The sequence below is a fragment of the Melospiza melodia genome, chromosome 19 (assembly GCF_035770615.1).
Source record: "Melospiza melodia melodia isolate bMelMel2 chromosome 19, bMelMel2.pri, whole genome shotgun sequence".
Taxonomy (NCBI): domain Eukaryota; kingdom Metazoa; phylum Chordata; class Aves; order Passeriformes; family Passerellidae; genus Melospiza; species Melospiza melodia.
In genome coordinates this window covers 1,228,784-1,245,121 of record NC_086212.1, presented here as the reverse complement: position 1 = coordinate 1,245,121, position 16,338 = coordinate 1,228,784, and the positions used below count along the sequence as shown (strand labels likewise).

The 16,338-nt window shown below is 62.1% G+C and overlaps 1 protein-coding gene across 4 annotated transcripts in view; it reads left to right on the top strand.

Moving 5' to 3' along the window:
• Positions 1 to 1,104: 1,104 nt before the first annotated feature.
• The window catches only part of DLGAP4 (DLG associated protein 4), a 161,842-nt gene continuing 146,608 nt past the window's right edge, over positions 1,105 to 16,338 (top strand). For all 4 annotated transcript variants that reach the window (XM_063172101.1, XM_063172100.1, XM_063172099.1 and 1 more), the window contains exon 1: positions 1,105 to 1,187. The gene's annotated coding sequence lies outside the window, so the exon portion shown is untranslated. The remainder of the gene's footprint in view (positions 1,188 to 16,338) is intronic.

Here is a 16,338-nt window from a genome sequence, read left to right as displayed (position 1 = left end):
CATCCCAGTCCATGGCAAGGACATTCCAGCCCATGGCAAGGTCACCCCCAGCCCGTGGGAAGGTCACCCCCAATCCATGGCAAGGACATCCCAGCCCGTGGGAAGGTCACCCCCAGCCCGTGGGAAGGGAGACACACGTGCACCAGAGCGACCAAAAGCCCTGAGCAGAAGAGGAGCAGGAAGTGAACAGTTGAGCCTAATTTGTGCGAGGCTGTAAATGAATTTCACTGTGGCAGATGGTCAGTGGATTATTTTCCAGAGGGTTAGGCAAGACCCAGATTAGGAAAAGCTGAGAAATTTTGATGTGGCGTGCAGGACGTTATCCTGGGGCTCAGGACCCTGGTGCGTGTGAGGGGGTCCTGACTGTGTGTGAGGGTCAAGGGCACCGCCTGAGCAAAGCTGGGCTCTGCAAAACTGCAGGTGTGGGGCCAAGCGTGCAGCCCCCGTACGCCGGGTTGGCAACACCACCAAAAGGTGCCCCCTGAGCTTTCCATGCCCCTAAAGCAAAGCTCCTGGCTGGGGAGGCTGGCGTCCCCCGGCTGGGTCAGCCCGGTCTCAGGGGGCACACCTGGGTTGGGCAGGGGGGCCGTGCCCTGCCCTGGCTCTGCCCGGGGCCGTGCCCACCGCCCGCAGCCCCAGCCCCTGGCCGGGCATCCTCGGGAGCGGGGCTGGGGCTGCCGTGCCGGGCTGGGCGGGGGGTGCTGCGCCGGCCCCGCTCCGCTCCCTGCCCTGATTTCCTGCTGGAAATCCCAGAGTCTTCTCCAGATCCAGCTCTGGTTTTGGGGGCAGCCATCTCCCTCTCCCTCTTTCCTCTTCCCTCCTTCTGCTCTCCTTCCTCCTCCTCTCCCTCCCTCCTCTCCGCACTGTGCTCTCCGGGGGCTCTGGGTACCGCTGCAGCATCGCCAGCCCCCTCCATGCAGGCGGCTGGGGCGCGGGGCGGAAGGGGAGGGCTGCGGGGGCCAAGCTGAATGAATGGGCATCGCCTCGGTGCCGCTCGAGCCTCCGCATAGGGGCGAGGCGGCCGCACCGCGCCGCGGGCAGGGGGGCAGCGGGGCCGGCCAGCGGCCGGGGCCGGGGCCGGGGCCGGGCCGGGCCGGGCCGAGCCGAGCCGGGCCCCCCGCCCAGCCCGCCGGGGCGCTGCGAGCAGCGGGCGCTGCCCCGCCGAGGGACCCGCACAGCCGGGCCAGGTGAGGAGGGGCTGCGGGGGGCGCCGGGAGCGGGGCGGGGATGGACGGTGCGGGGCCAGGGCACGGGCGGTGCGGAGAAGGGCTCGGACAGTGCGGGATGGAGCGATGGACGGCGTGCGGTGAAGGTCTGAGAGGTGCGGGAAGGAGCTGGATGGTGCGGGAAGGGGCCGGCTGGTGCGGCAGGGATGGCCGGACGGTGCGGGAGGGATGGCCGGACGGAGCGAGGTGTGTGGCCGGACGGAGGGGACTGTGTGGCCGGACGGTGCGGCAGGGATGGCCGGACGGAGCGGGGCGTGTGGCCGGACGGTGCGGGAGGAACAGCCGGACGGTGCGGGAAGGGGCTGGCTGGTGCAGGGCTGGGCTGGCTGGTGCGGGAACGGGCAACAAAGAGTTAAGTGGCTGCGGAGCAACCGGGCTCAGCGTGTGTGTGAGTGTGTATGTGAGGGTGAGTGTGAGTGCGAGTGTGTGTGTGTGAGAGACATCCCGCACCCCGGGGGCGTGGCCCAGCGCACCCCACGCGTGTCCGTGCGGGGCAGCGGGCGGCCGGCTGCGCTGCGGGCTGCGGCGTGGCGGGGCCGCGGCTGCGCAGGGGTGCGGGAGCCACGGCAGAGCCCGGCCCCGCCGCTGCCTCGCTGCTCCCCGCATCACCAATATCACCAATATCGCAAACATGTGCGTGTGCGGGAACCCCGGCCCGGCGCGTGTGCGGGGACCCGCTGCGGAGCCGCGCCGGCTGCGGGAGCCACGGCACAGAGCCGGGGTCGAGCTGCGGGGCTGAGGGCGGCCCCGATTCCCGGTGCGTGCCCTCTGCAGCGAGCCGGGGCGGGGAGCGGCCCCAGCCCGGCCGTGCGGGTGTGCGCGGCCCGCGCCTGCCTGTGCTCCCATCGGCGAGCGTGTCTTCCCCTTGGATGTGTGTGTGCTCCGCTCTGGGTGCGTGTGCATCTCTTGAATGTGCGTGTTTTCCTCTTGGATGTGCGTGTGTTCCCCTTGGATGTGCGTGTTTTCCTCTTGGATGTGCGTGTGTTCCCCTTGGATGTGCGTGTGTTCCCCTTGGATGTGCGTGTGCTCCCCTAGGATATGTGTGTGTCCCCTTGGATGTGTATGTGCTCCCCTAGGATATGTGTGTGCTCCCCTAGGATATGTGTGTTCCCCTTGGATGTGTGTGTGCTCTCCTAGGATATGTGTCCTCCCCTTGGATGTGTGTGTGTCCCCTTGGATGTGTGTGTGTTCCCCTTGGATGTGTGTGTGCCCTAGGATATGTGTGTGTCCCCTTGGATGTGTGTGTGCCCCTCTGGGGTTGGTGTGCCCCTCTGGGGTGTGTGTCACACACACACGTGTGCAGCGGTCGCTGGTGATGTCCCTGCAGGTGTGCAGGGCTGGAGGTGTGTGCCAGGGAATGCTCAGGGGTGCTGGAGGGAGAGGGCTCACTGTGTGAGCACACCCGTGCCTGGGCCCCAGCCTGGCTGCAGCCTTGGTGGTCTCTGGGCACCTGTCCCCATGTCACGAGTGGCCACTGGCACTGAGCATGGCCTTGACCTGTGTTTGCCGTGCCTGGGATGTGCCCTGTCCTTCCCCTGGCAGGGATGGTTTGCAGTGTGTGGGCAGTGGCTGCGGGCAGAGCTCCCTGACCCTCAGCCCTGTGCCCAACCCTCACCCTTCTCCCGGTGGGTTTTCCCATGTAAATGTGCTCCAGGTTGCCCAGAACTGGTGGGGCTGTGGGCAGTGGAGCCCATGGGGAATGGAGCCGGCTGGCAGCGAGTGGCAGTGCCTGGCAGATCAGTGCCTGCTGTCCCTGTCCCTGTGTGCCACCCCTGGTTCCTCTTCAGCTGCACCACGGGCTGGGATCAGTCCCAGGGTTGTGGTTGGGTGGTTGCACTATCATTAGGCTTTTGGAGGGGCAGACAAATGTCCCATCCCCGTGCCAGTCCCCTGCAGGAGAGAGGTGCCACATAACAAACTCTGCTCTGGGCCTTTGCCGTGACGCACTCTGGAAGCTCAGGGCCAGGATGAGGCCCGGGCAGGAACGGGATTCAGAGCCTTGTTGCCATCATTTCCATTGGAGCTTGGCACCAGCATGCCTTTGAGGAGCAGAGCCCTGCTGACTTTCCTGCCCCCGTGCCTGGTGTGGGGCTGGCACCCTGCATTGCCAGGGGCAGCTGTGTCCGTGTAGAGGCGTGGGGCTGGCATTCCACAGGACCCGGGCAGCCTGGAGCATTTCCTGCAAAATGGACTCTCGGAGCCTCATGAATCCACCTCCACTGCTTCTCCTCCGAGGAAGCAGAGCACAGAGCCAGCCCAGGGGCTTCTCACAGGAAGCTGTCACCTGGTAGGAGCTGCCACTCCTGCTCTGGGACAGGGAGCTGCCGCCTGTGCTGGCAGGAAAACAGGGCTTTTCCAGCTGTGGGCTTGGCAGATGTGGCTCCGTGTCTGCAGCAGCCCTGCTCCCTCGCTCCTCTCCGTGTCCGTGACGCACAGTACGGATGGAAGCATGGCTGTGAGTGGTGAGGAACAGAGCAGCTCCAGGGAAACGTGCCACTCTGCAGCAGGGGACTCCTGCACCTTCCCACACCCTCGTGCTGGGCCCGGTTTCACCCTCGGAGCATCAACATCTGGTGAGCCAGAAAAAAAATGTAAATCGAATAACCATCAGGAGTAATTGGAGACCCGTTTGGAAATTGGTTTGCTACCTGCATGCCTCCCAGGCAAGCTTTTCCCTGTTAACCATTGTGCATCTTTGCATGAAAAACGAGGCTTTATTTCCAGCCTGGGTAGCGGCAGCGCAGCAGGATCGGGATGAGCACGCTGTGTCCCCTCTAATCTGCCCACAATCAGCACCGAGCGCTGCTGCCACGCCGCAGAGATGGAGAGCCCTGGATCCAGATGGCAGCTGCCTCCCCGCATCCTCCCGGTGCCATCCGCAGTGCCGGGCAGCAGCGCAGGGCACAGTGCAGGGCACAGCGCAAGGCACAACACAGGGCAGCAGCGCAGAACACAGCACAGGGCACAGCACAGGGCACAGCACCGGGCAGCAGGGCACAGCGCCGGGCAGCAGGGCACAGCACAGGACACAACGCAGGGCACAGCACAGGGCAGCAGCCAGGACTGGCCCTGGCACGGCTCTGGCCCCGACTGGCACCTGCGTCCCTCATTTGCTGCCCAGCTCAGCCAGGGCCGCCAGCCCCGGGCAGTGCTGGCCTGCCAGGAGCTGGGCTGGCTCCCGTTTGCTCCTGGATGGGCTTCAAGGAGCTCATTCCGAGCTCGTGGGGTTTTTCTTGCCCTGTTTCCAGGGGAAATCCTGCCCAGGATCCACAGCTGGCTGTGCTTGGCCCAGCCATGCTGGGGTGGGCAGCCCCCAGCTGCAGCCCCCCTGCCCCTCTGTGCTGGGCAGCCGGGGCAGGCTGAGCACTGCCCACCTCCCTCCAGGAGCCTCTGGTCATACTCACTGAGGCAAAGGGGCTGCAGGAGATCTCAGGCTGTCACTGGGGTGCTCAGGGGCAGTCATTTTGGGCACTGAGGCTGCTTTGTTATTCTCATTTCAGGAGTGTGCTTAGCTCTGTGCAGAATAAACAGAGGAGAAGGTTGTGCTCAGGTCTGTGAGGGAAGCCCTTGGCTCAGGGTTGGAGGTGCTGCTGGGTCCCTCCAGCAGAGTTTTGCTGAAGCCACACTCCAGAGGTTGGCACCAAGCTCCTGCAGGCCGGGCTGGGCCTGTGCTGCTCTCCATGGCAGGGTTTGCAGATGTCTGTGTTCCTCACCTCGTAGCTGCCCACAGATCTGCTCTGGAAAGTCCTTTGTGTCCATCTGTGGGCACAGACTGTGGCTAAAGCAACCATGCAGCTCCCAGTGCACACTGCTGTGGGCTCTGTGTGTGACCCCTGGTTTGGGTGTGCAGAGAAGGTCCTGAGCCTCTTCCTGCTGCAGAGACGTTGTAGAGGGAAGGTTCCCACCATGCTGAGCCCTCCTGTGCCACTCTGGCTCTGCTCAGGAAGGCTCCCATGGATGTCAGCCTTTCCTGTGCTTGTCTGGTGGCTCTGGACCATGGGCTGTCAGGAAAATTGTCTTTCCTGAGAGCTTTGCCTGGCTGCGGCTCTTGGCCAGGAAAGCAAAGCTGCTGCAAGGAGGCACAGCACAACTTCCAGAGCTGTTGTGGAGATCTCGTGGTTGAGGGTTGGAACTAGATGATATTTAAGGTCCCTTCTGACCCAAACCAGTTCCTGATCCCATGGTTCTGTGGTCTTATGGGGTTTATGCCCTCCGGGGTCGAATGTGATGGGGGCAAAGAGACAGACAGCCCCAAACCACACTGTGCTGGCTTTGGGATGGTTTAGATATCCCTGGGCTTGGCTTCTGCAGTCCCTGGGATGTGTGGACCCTTCTGCATATCTCTTGATCGACTCCCACAGGGAAGGACCCCATTTCCTCAGGCCTCCAACAGTTTTGGGTTTGGTGTCTCCTGCATCTCCCCTGCTGTCCATAGGGCTGCTGCTGAGGACTCAGAGCAGCTGAGCTCTCTGCAGGAGCTCTGAGGTGACACTTGTGCTAAGGAGGAGTGGTGAGGCCTGTGGTGAGCATCATGAGAGTCTCCTTACGTCAAGTGTTTAATATCCCAGTCTCTGAGCTGTTTGTCTCGTGTGTCTCCACAGGACTGGGACCACCCACACCATTTTCCCTGGCAGGTGACAGACGGGTGACAGCACCTGGCTCCAGCCATTCCAGGGGGGCTGGACAGCCTGCCTGGGGGCGGGGAGCCTTGGTTCCCCTCCCCACTGCTTCCCTCTCAGCTGGGCTGAAGGGTTTTCTTCACCCAGTGTCTCAGGGCCTTGGTGGAGGAGCAGGTGCAGGAGGTGTCACTGATTCCTCACGTTGGTCCTGGGCTGGCCCAGCTGATGGTCAGGAGTCCGCAGCGAGCAGCTTCCCTCCTCTAGGAGAGCTGGGAAATCCCTGCAGTGAGTGTCCCTGGGGTGTTCAGGGCATCCCCTGGTGCCCTGAGGAGCCTGTGTTGGTGCCTGCTGTGGTGTGAGAGCCCCTCTGTGCCTGGGGTCCCCCTGGCGAGGCAGAGATGAGCTGGTTGTGTGTCAGACCAGAGACCTCGGCTGCAGCCACAGAGACCCTCAGGGTGTGCTTTGGGAACCCCCTCATTCCCTCACCCCTGTGCTCCTCAGCTCTCTCTGTGCCCCCAGGTCCTGCCCAGCTCTTGCCCTGTGCCCACTGCCCGCAATCCGAGCTGGCACAGCCCTGCCGTGCTCTGCTGTTCCTGACCCTCAGGCTGAGCCCTCCCGGGGTGGGCAGGGCTGTCAGCACAGCAGCACCCCAGGGTATTTATAGATAATGGTATATTTATATAACATTATTTATATATTTATAGATAATGTTATTCCCTGCCAAACTCCCGGAAATGGCTCAGTGTGTGTCAGAGAGAGAGGGTTTGAATGGCTCCGCTCTCACTGCGGGAGCGAAGGTGATGCTCCCTCGCTGAGCCTGACAGACTCATCCTCCCATGCTGGAGGTGGGATGGGTGGCTGGGTGGCTGCTCTGGGGCTGGGCTGGGCCACCGTGGGCTTGGGCAAGTCCTGGGCACAGGCACCACAGCCAGGTGGGACAGGGACCTGCTGCCCTGCCCCAGGGCCACCTCCCTCCTGGGCAGAGCTGCTGGGGCAGCCAAGGCTCAGGGCTGGGGTTAGGACTGACCCAGTTGATGGACAAGGCCCTTTGTCCAGTGATTTTCTTGTTCTGAACAGTTTGAGGCAATTTTCTGAACAATCAGAAAAGGCTGGTTTGGCATTTCCTAAATATCCCAGCCTCCTTCCGTCTCAGCTGGGCGCTGCTGATGGTTTGGGCAGAGCTCAAGGCCCAGTGACAGTGTTAGGAGGTGTTTCAGCTGGCTGGAGAACGGAGGAGCAGTTCTCAGCTGTCCCCTCACAGCCAGTGGAACCATTCTCTGCCTGCTGTGGGGAAAGCCTCTGGGATGGGAGCACGGATTTCATGGCAGGCCAAGGTTGGGGTTGTGCTTTCCAAGTAGGATACATGGAGGGACATGGACAGCCAGACCTTCACAGCACAGAGGTGTGTCCTGCCCTGCTCAGCATGCAGTGACACTCCCTGAGGGGGCGATGCTCATGGAAGGGATGATGCTCATGGAGGGGATGATGCTCTCAGAATTGCGTGCCCTGCATGATGAGAGAAGGGATGGGCAGGGATGGGGCACCCGAGCTCCCCATGAGCTCCTCGGTCCTTTCCTGGCCCTGGGCAGGCTCAGGAGTCCTGTCCCCAGCCTGGGCTGGGGCTGTGAGGAGGGGACAGCAGCCCCCCTGTCCCCACAGGAGCGGTGGAGCCCGGCTGGGCTCAGAGCCCCCCATGTCACCTGGGGACAGGAGGCTGCTGCAATCTGGGGCTCCCCAGCTTTGGGGCCCCAGGGAATGGAGCGAGGCCTCAGAGCTGCAGGAGCCTCTGCCCATGTGCCCCATCACCCTCATGTCTGCCGGGCTCTGTTTGGAGCTGCGGGCTGGGATAATCTTCCCCCATCCCTGAGGAGAGGGCAGCTCCTGGGGCTGCTGCCCAGCCAGGGCCGGTGCCTGGGGGTCGGTGGCTCCCTGCAGCCCCCGGCCGTGCTCCCCACAGGCACAGCAGCCAGGCCCTGCAGAGACAGCTCAGAACGGGGACCGGCTGGTGTGGAGAAAAACGCCCTTCCCACACAGCCCAGCCTGTCGTCCCCTCCCGTGCTGCTGTGAGGAGCTGCCGCTCCCTGCCGGGGCTGCTGCCCTGCGGGCTGGGCACGCCTGAGCCCCAGAGGGTGCCGTGAGTGTCCCCGGGCCCACAGGTTCCCTTTGCCTCCCGCCCTGGGGGCGAGGCCGCTGCGATGGGCCTGAGGCACCGGGCCGGGCTCCTGCCCTCCCCGGCACGGCTCCCAGCCCGGCTGCCGGCCCTCGGCCCTTCCATCCCGGCACTGCCCCGGCACTGCCCCGGCACTGCTTCCCCGCCTGGGTGGCTGCTGAGCCGAGATCAGCGCTGAGGCTCTCCTCCTCCTCCTCCTCCTCCTCCTCCTCCTCCTTGCTGCACTGTCCCTCAGGACGGACCGTTCAGCCTGCTCCTCCTCCTCCTTTTCCACTTCATTAGTGAGTCTCTCTGCACTAGGAAGTCGTGATAGCTGCCGGGGGAGCTGGCGGGGCTGTGGAGAGCAGCGGGGAGGCCCCCAGCCCCGCAGCCGGGCTTGGGGATGCCGGCACTGGGGCTGGGATGCTGCGGGGCTGCCTGGGTGCTGGCTGAGCCCCGGCACAGCTCAGCAGGGCTGGGGGAACAGGGAAGGGACACTCGGGGCTCTTTTGCCCATAGGCAGTGGCAGGAGGCAGGAAAAGCAGCTTGGGGCAGCTCCAGCTGCTCTGCCGTGGTTCCATCCCATTTCTGCCATCCGTGGTGCTCCTCCTTTGGGGCTGCCGTGGGCAGGGGGTGGCCACTGATGCTCCCACACAGCCTGTGCATCCCACAGGAGATTTGCACTGGCCCTGGTGGCCTTCAGATCCCGAGGGCTGCACGTGGCAGAGCACAGGGTCCTGGCCAGCCCCAGCTCGCGCCCAGCGCCCGTGCCCAGCACGTGCCCGCTGCCAGCAGCAGTGTGACACCTACACGTGGTGCCTCACCAAGGAAGCTGGACTTTGCAAACACGTTCTGTGGGCATTGCTTTAATTTCCCAGTGTCTCAACACTCTCCCAAAGCTGAGAAGCTGAGATGGTTTCTCCTCTGCGGAGAGGGAGGCTCCTGTTGTCGCACTCTCACATACGCACGCATCACACACTCACAGGGACTCTGATTCCTCTCCCTTCCCACTTTCCTCCTCCAAATGACTTCAAACACTTTATGAAAATGTTATTTTCTCCCAAACTGTTGCCTTTCTGCCTTGCTCTCCTGAGAAGCCTGTTGGCTTTCCCTGGGCTCCCAGTGTGCAGGGATAGGGATGTCCCTGCAGAAGAGGGAAGTTGCTGGGCTGCTGAGCAGTGCTGAGGGGGCTGAGCTATGCTGGGGGGCTGAGCTGTGCTGGGGAGCTCAGCAGGGGGGAACACCAAACCTTCCTTCACATCTAGTGGGGCTCATCCTTCCAAGTCGCTCTGATTGAATCACTGAATCCCAGAATGGGATTGAAAGGACCTCACGGATCATCCAACCCCATCTGCCTGCCCTGAGCAGGGACACCTTCCAGCAGATCAGGCTCCTCCAAGCCCTGTCCTTCCTGATCTTGGACAATTCCAGGGATCCAGGGACAGCCACAGCTGCTCTGGGCCGTGGGTCGCTGTACCAGGGCCTCCCTACCCTCACAGGGAAATTTTTTTCCAAAAATCCAATGCAATAGAGAAAATCCCTTCTGCAGGGCAGTGCAGTGAGGACACAGCTCAGAGGTGTTCTCCACGCTGCTGTGGGGGTCCTGTTCTCCATGACCACATGGGCAGATGGGCCCAGCCCCATGGCAGCCTGAGCTGCCCAGGCACACCCTGTTCCCGTGTCCATGGCAGGCCCTGTTCCCCTGTTCCCGTGTCCATGGCAGGCCCTGTTCCCCTGTTCCCGGGTCCATGGCAGGAGCTGTTCCTGTGTCCATGGCAGGCCCTGTTCCCCTGTCCATGGAGCTCTTCCCGTGTCCATGGCAGGCCCTGTTCTCCTGTCCATGGCAGGCCCTGTTCCCATGCTTGTGGCAGGCCCTGTTCCCCTCTCCCCCTGTCCATGGCAGGCCCTGTTCCCCTGTTCCCCTGTTCCCCTGTTCCCCTGTTCCCCTGTTCCTGTGTCCATGGCAGGCCCTGTTCCCATGTCCATGGCAGGCCCTGTTCCTGTGTCCATGGAGCTGTTCCCCTGTCCATGGCAGGCCCTGTTCCCCTGTTCCCATGTCCATGGCAGGCCCTGTTCCCGTGCCCATGGCAGGCCCTGTTCCCCTGTTCCCCTGTCCATGGCAGGCCCTGTTCCCCTGTTCCCCTGTTCCCGTGCCCATGGCAGGCCCTGCTGCCAGAGCAGCCCTGGGCACACCGGGCCTGGGCCAGGCTGGAGCTGGAGCTGGAGCTGGAGCTGGAGCTGGAGCTGGAGCTGGAGCTGGAGTGAACCCTCTGCTGCCGGTGGCAGGGGCTGACTCACGGCACTCTCCAGTCACAAGCAGATGGATGATTTGATCACCTAGCAACCAAAATAAGTCTCGGATTAAACCATCATCCCCCTGGGTGGCAGGGGCCAGGCAGCCCCCAGCCGCTCCCCAGCCCCTGGGCTTCCCTGAGAGGGGCTCGGGGCTGTCCAGTTTGCAAGGTGGGGAGCAGGACCATGCCTGCCACCCACACCCCGGCAGCAGGGGCTCAGCAGGGCTCAGCTGGGTGCAGGGAGGGAGGGATTCCCCAACAGCAGCTCCCAGGGAGGCCCAAGGGGCATCTCCAAGAATGCACAGAGGGACCAGGTCTCTGGCACCCTTTGGACAGGCTGCTGGCAGTGGGGAGCACCCAGAGATCCTCTGTCAGGAGAGAGAGGCTTGTGCCAGGACCTCCAGAGGGAAGTTTCTGGGAGATTGAACACAGAGAACTTTGGATGGGATCCGCTGACCCCTTGTCACTCCCTCCACCAGCAGCTCTGAGCATCCTTGGCTCCAGCCCAGTCCTTTGCCTGCTGCTGTCCAAGCCAGAGAATGGTCCCAGCATAGCGTGTTCATTGCAGTTGCTCCGTCAGGGGCAGGAGGGGTTTGCTCCTGGCAGAGCCCTGGTGCTGCCTGAGGTGCCATTTACCTCCTGATGGCTCCAGCCACCTCCAGAGGGTCTTGGCACAGGGCCCCTATCCATGCCCCGTCCCTGACAGTGCCCAAGGCCAGGTTGGATGGGGCTTGGAGCAGCTGGGACAGTGGAAGGTGTCCCTGCCATGGTACTGGGTGGGCTTTAAGGTCCCTTCCAACCCAAACCATTCTGGGATTCTGTGATCCTGCCACAGCCCTGAGGGGGATGGGCTCTCCCAGCACGGGCACAGGCTGAGCTGAGCTGGAAAGTGAGTGCTGGACTGGGAGAGGGGCAGAAGGAGGTGTGAGGGCACTGTCAGGTTTGGGGTGCCCATGGTACCCATTGGAGTCAGGGCAGTCCCTGTGCTGCAGAGCCCTCCGTGGCTCCAGCAGCAGTGTCCTGTGGGAGGTGGGGCACTGGGGACACAAACTGCAGTGTCCTGTGGGATGTGGGGCACTGGGGACACAAACTGCAGTGTCCTGTGGGTGGTTGGGCAGTGGGGACACAAACTGCAGTGTCCTGTGGGTGGTGGGGCACTGGGGACACAAACTGCAGTGTGCTGTGGGAGGTGGGGCACTGGGGACACAAACTGCAGTGTCCTGTGGGATGTGGGGCACTGGGGACACAAACTGCAGTGTCCTGTGGGATGTGGGGCACTGGGGACACAAACTGCAGTGTCCTGGGGGAGGGCACGGCTGCGCTGGCTCCTGTGCCCACTCTGGTGTTTGCACTCCTGGGCACTGCTCTGGTGTTTGCACCTTGTGGCACTGTGGGGAGCCCGGTGTGAGCCAGGCCAGGGTGAGCAGGGTGGGATGGGGACCCCAAGCCACCCCAAGTGCCCCAGAGCCAGCAGCCATTCCTGCCCAGGGGAAGCTCCATCGGGGCTGTGCCAGGCTGTCCTGGGTGCGGAGCTGTGCCAGGGCTGTGCCAGCGTGGCGCTGCCGGCCCAGAGGAAGGCTCAGGAAATAGGGCAGCCCAGTGGCAGCTGCTCTTTGTGGGACACACTGATATAATTAGCTGGGACGCCCTGTTCCGTGCCCGCAGCCCTACTTTGGTGGCACTGCTGGTCCCAGGGAGGGTGAGCCACTTCCAGCAGGAGCTGCCTGCTGGGCTCCCCCTCGCTCTCTCCTGCCTGGGGCCGTGTGTCCTCTCCTTGTTGGCCTTTGGTGGCTTTGGGACACCCTGTGACCTGCAGGAGAGGTCAGGGAGGGGGTGGTGGGAGCTGGGTCAGCCCCTCATCCCACCTGGGCTCATCCCACTTCCTGACAGGACTGAAAGGGTTGAAAGGACCCCACAGACACCCAGCCCCATCTGCCTGCCCTGGGCACGGACACCTTCCAGCAGATCAGGCTCCTCCAAGCCCTGTCCATCCTGATCCTGGGCACTGCCAGGGATCCAGGGACAGCCACAGCTGCTCTGGGCACCCTGTGCCAGGGCCTCCCCACCCTCACAGGGAAGAATTTTTTCCAAAAATCCAATGCAATAGAGCAAATCCCTCCTGCAGGGCAGTGCAGTGAGGACACAGCTCAGAGGTGCTCCAAATCCAGTGCCTGCCACAGCTGCAGGACATGGGACTGGCCTTGGAGCCAAAGCCCCACAGGCAAACCAGGGACTGGAGGGGTCACTCTGAGTCAGGCTTTAACCTCAATAGAGAGCATCCTAAACTGCATCTGGAGAGCCCTGAACACCCATCCTGGTATTCAGAAGCACCCATGCCTGAGGCACCAGCATAGCTGAGCATCCCTGCTCCAGAGCATCCCACACGTCCTGGGCTGGACCCTCCAGAACTGCTCATCCCCATGAGGATGAGTTTTAGCTATTGGGGAAATAGCAGCTGGAGCTGTCAGAGAGGGTTGGGGTGGATATAAGGGAAAGGTTCTTCCCCAGAGGGTGCTGGCACTGCCCAGGCTCCCCAGGGAATGGGCACGGCCCCGAAGCTGCCAGAGCTCCAGGAGCGTTGGGACAGCACTGCCAGGGATGCCCAGGGTGGGATTGCTGGGGTGTCTGTGCTGGGCCAGGGGCTGGGCTCATGATCCTTGTGGGTCCCTTCCCATTCAGGATATTCCATGGTTGTGTAGGAACTCCTGCTGTGTGTGTCATCAGATCCATCAAACCTGGCCATTTTTGCCCCTGCCAAGAAGGCAGGAATGTGTTTGGTATCCCCATTCCTCCAGCCACCTCCACAGGGATGGGCTCAGACCATCCAGGATCCCTCTGCCAGGTTCCATCGTGGTCTGGGATGGGTCTGTGGGTGCTCCAGGAGATCCCGTGGCCTGTGGCAGGAGTACCAAGGCTCTGTGGACAGAGGCAAATGTCAGAGAAAGCCAAGAGGAATTTTATTGTGGAATTGGAAACCAGTAGCTCAGTGTAAACAGATGTTTGTGGAATTTATTTCCACAAACATCTGTTTACACTGAGCTACTGGTTTCCATTGGGGCTGGGAAGCTGCTGTGAGCTTCCTGCCTCAGAGGGGTGTGAGGGGACATTCCCTGTGCTCTGGCAGGAGAGGGGCAGCAGGGAGAGGGGCAGCTGCTTTGACATCTCCCCTGTGGGCAGGAGTCACCCCCTGAGGGGTGCCTGGGCTGGGGGCACATGGGGACATTCTCCATGAGGACAAGTCACAGAACATGGTGGCCTTTGGGGAGCTTGGTGGCAGGAGGAGCCCTGGGTGCCAGCCCTGTGCAGTGCCCAGAGCTCTGGGGTGCACGTGGGGCTGTCCTGCCTCAGAGCTGGCACAGGGGGGGCTGGAGCAGCCTGTGGTGAGGCCCCAGGGTAGGAGGGTGTTGGGAAGCTCCCAGGCTTTCCTGAGACCCTCTGGGCTGTGACAGAGCTGTGGGAGCAGTGCCAGAGGAGCAGGGGAGGCAGCAGGGTGGGTGCTGCTGGGGGCTCCCATGGCACTGGCACCTCCTGCCCTGGCAGTGCTGCCAGAGGCCAGGGCAGGCTGGAGGGAGAGGCAGGTTTGGTTGGAAAGACAGAATGGTGGAGAGCAAACCACTGGCGTGGCTGGAGGGGACTCAGCTCTGCCCTGGACCCAGCTCTGGTACCCCTCAAAAGGGTCTCAGTGGGGGCTTTGTGGGCAGGGAGAGCCCCAGGCCATCCCTCATCCAGGGATCCCTAATCCAGAAATTCGTCACCCAGGGGTCCCTCATCCAGACCATCCCTCACCCAGGGATCCTTCACCCAGGGATCCCTCACCCAGGGATCCTCACCCAGGGATCCTCATCCAGAGATCCCTCAATTCCTCATCCAGACCATCCTTCACCCAGGGATCCTCACCCAGAGATCCTCATCCAGGGATCCTCACCCAGAGATCCTCACCCAGGGATCCTCATCCAGGGATCCTTCACCCAGGGATCCCTCACCCAGGGATCCTCATCCAGACCATCCTTCACCCAGGGATCCTCACCCAGGGATCCTCATCCAGAGATCCCTCACCCAGGGATCCCTCACCCAGGGATCCTCATCCAGAGATCCCTCACCCAGGGATCCCTCACCCAGAGATCCCTCAATTCCTCATCCAGACCATCCTTCACCCAGGGATCCTCACCCAGAGATCCTCATCCAGGGATCCTCACCCAGAGATCCTCACCCAGGGATCCTCATCCAGGGATCCTCACCCAGGGATCCTCACCCAGGGATCCTCATCCAGAGATCCCTCACCCAGGGATCCCTCAATTCCTCATCCAGACCATCCTTCACCCAGGGATCCTCATCCAGAGATCCTCATCCAGGGATCCTCACCCAGGGATCCTCACCCAGGGATCCTCACCCAGGGATCCCTCACCCAGGGGTCCCTCATCCAGACCATCCTTCACCCAGGGATCCTCATCCAGAGATCCTCACCCAGGGATCCTCATCCAGAGATCCCTCACCCAGGGATCCCTCACCCAGAGATCCCTCAATTCCTCATCCAGACCATCCTTCACCCAGGGATCCTCATCCAGAGATCCTCACCCAGAGATCCTCACCCAGGGATCCCTCACCCAGGGATCCTCATCCAGGAGCTCTCACCCAGGGATCCTCATCCAGAGATCCCTCACCCAGGGATCCTCACCCAGGGATCCTCACCCAGGGATTCTCATCCAGAGATCCTCACCCAGGGATCCTCACCCAGGGATCCTCATCCAGGAGCTCTCACCCAGGGATCCTCATCCAGAGATCCCTCACCCAGGGATCCTCACCCAGGCATCCCTCACCCAGGAGCTCTCACCCAGGGATCCCTCACCCAGAGATCCTTCATTCAGGGATCCCTCACCCAGACCGTGACAGGAGCCCTCAGAGCCCCTGCCTGCCTCTCCTGGAGGAAATCTGTCCTGTCCCTGGACATGTTTGAGCCTCCAGTGCTCTTGCTGCTCCTGCCAGGCTCTGCAGGTGGGATGGGAAGGTTTCTGCTCAGCTGGATGTTTTTGGGGAGGTGGCTGTGTGTCCTCCCCTGCAGGAAGGAGGGAGCAGCTCCCCAGGGGGCTGCTGGCACTGGCACCTGGGCTGGCATTGCTGGCAGGGCACAGGATTCCCAAGGAGAAGGGAGGAACAAATCCAGACCTGTGTGTTTGAGGAGGTCATGCCAGGTTTAAATCCAGCTCCAGCTCTCCTGTTTGAGAGTGCTGGGAAAGGTGGAACTGGAGAGGAGCCAGAGAATCAAACCCAGGGCACCCTGTCCAGGAGTAACGGGAGATTGGGAAAATGATCCTTATCTGGCAAAGCAGGCAGGGAGCTGCTGGGGGCTGGAGGCACCCCCAGCACAGCTCCTGCTGTGAGAGCCTGCCTGGCACCATGGGCTGGGATGGGAGCAGGGGGCACAGGGAGAGCCCAGGCCAGGGGCTGTGCTGGGCAGGGGCTTCTCACCACCCCCTGAGCATCTCCTTGTGCCAGCACCATCTCCTCCCCAGCTGACAAAAGACAGTATCTGGTTTTTTCACTGAAATTCACTGTTTTTCTAACTTTTCTCATAACGGGAACAGAGGATCTTGCTTTTCCTGGCAGGCCATGGATCTCTAGGTGTAACTGGCACAGTGGAGGGGCTGCAGCCTGCTCAGGGATGTTCTTCCCCCAGCTGCTTTGCTGGGAAATAGGTGGCTGCAAAAACCATGCTCAAATGCTGTAAAAATGTGGCTGCAGGTCCTTCTCTCTCAGCTCATATGTTTGTGGGCATAAAGAGCTTTTAGAGGTAGATTAACTTCATTAAAATGGAAAGCATTCATTAATGGCACTGTAGCTCCTCTGGTGATGGCTGGGCCCGGCTCTGTGATGAAGCTTTTCCTCTCTGGGTGCCTGTGCCTGCGCCTGAGGCTTCCCTCTCCCTCTGCCTTTGCAATCCTGTGCTGGGTGATGCTGTGCCAGGGCTGTGCCAGGGCTGGCCCAGCGCCCAGGGGCAGCAGGCTGGAGAACCCAAGGGGGTCCCAGTGAGCTGGAGGGCCAGGGGATCCCTG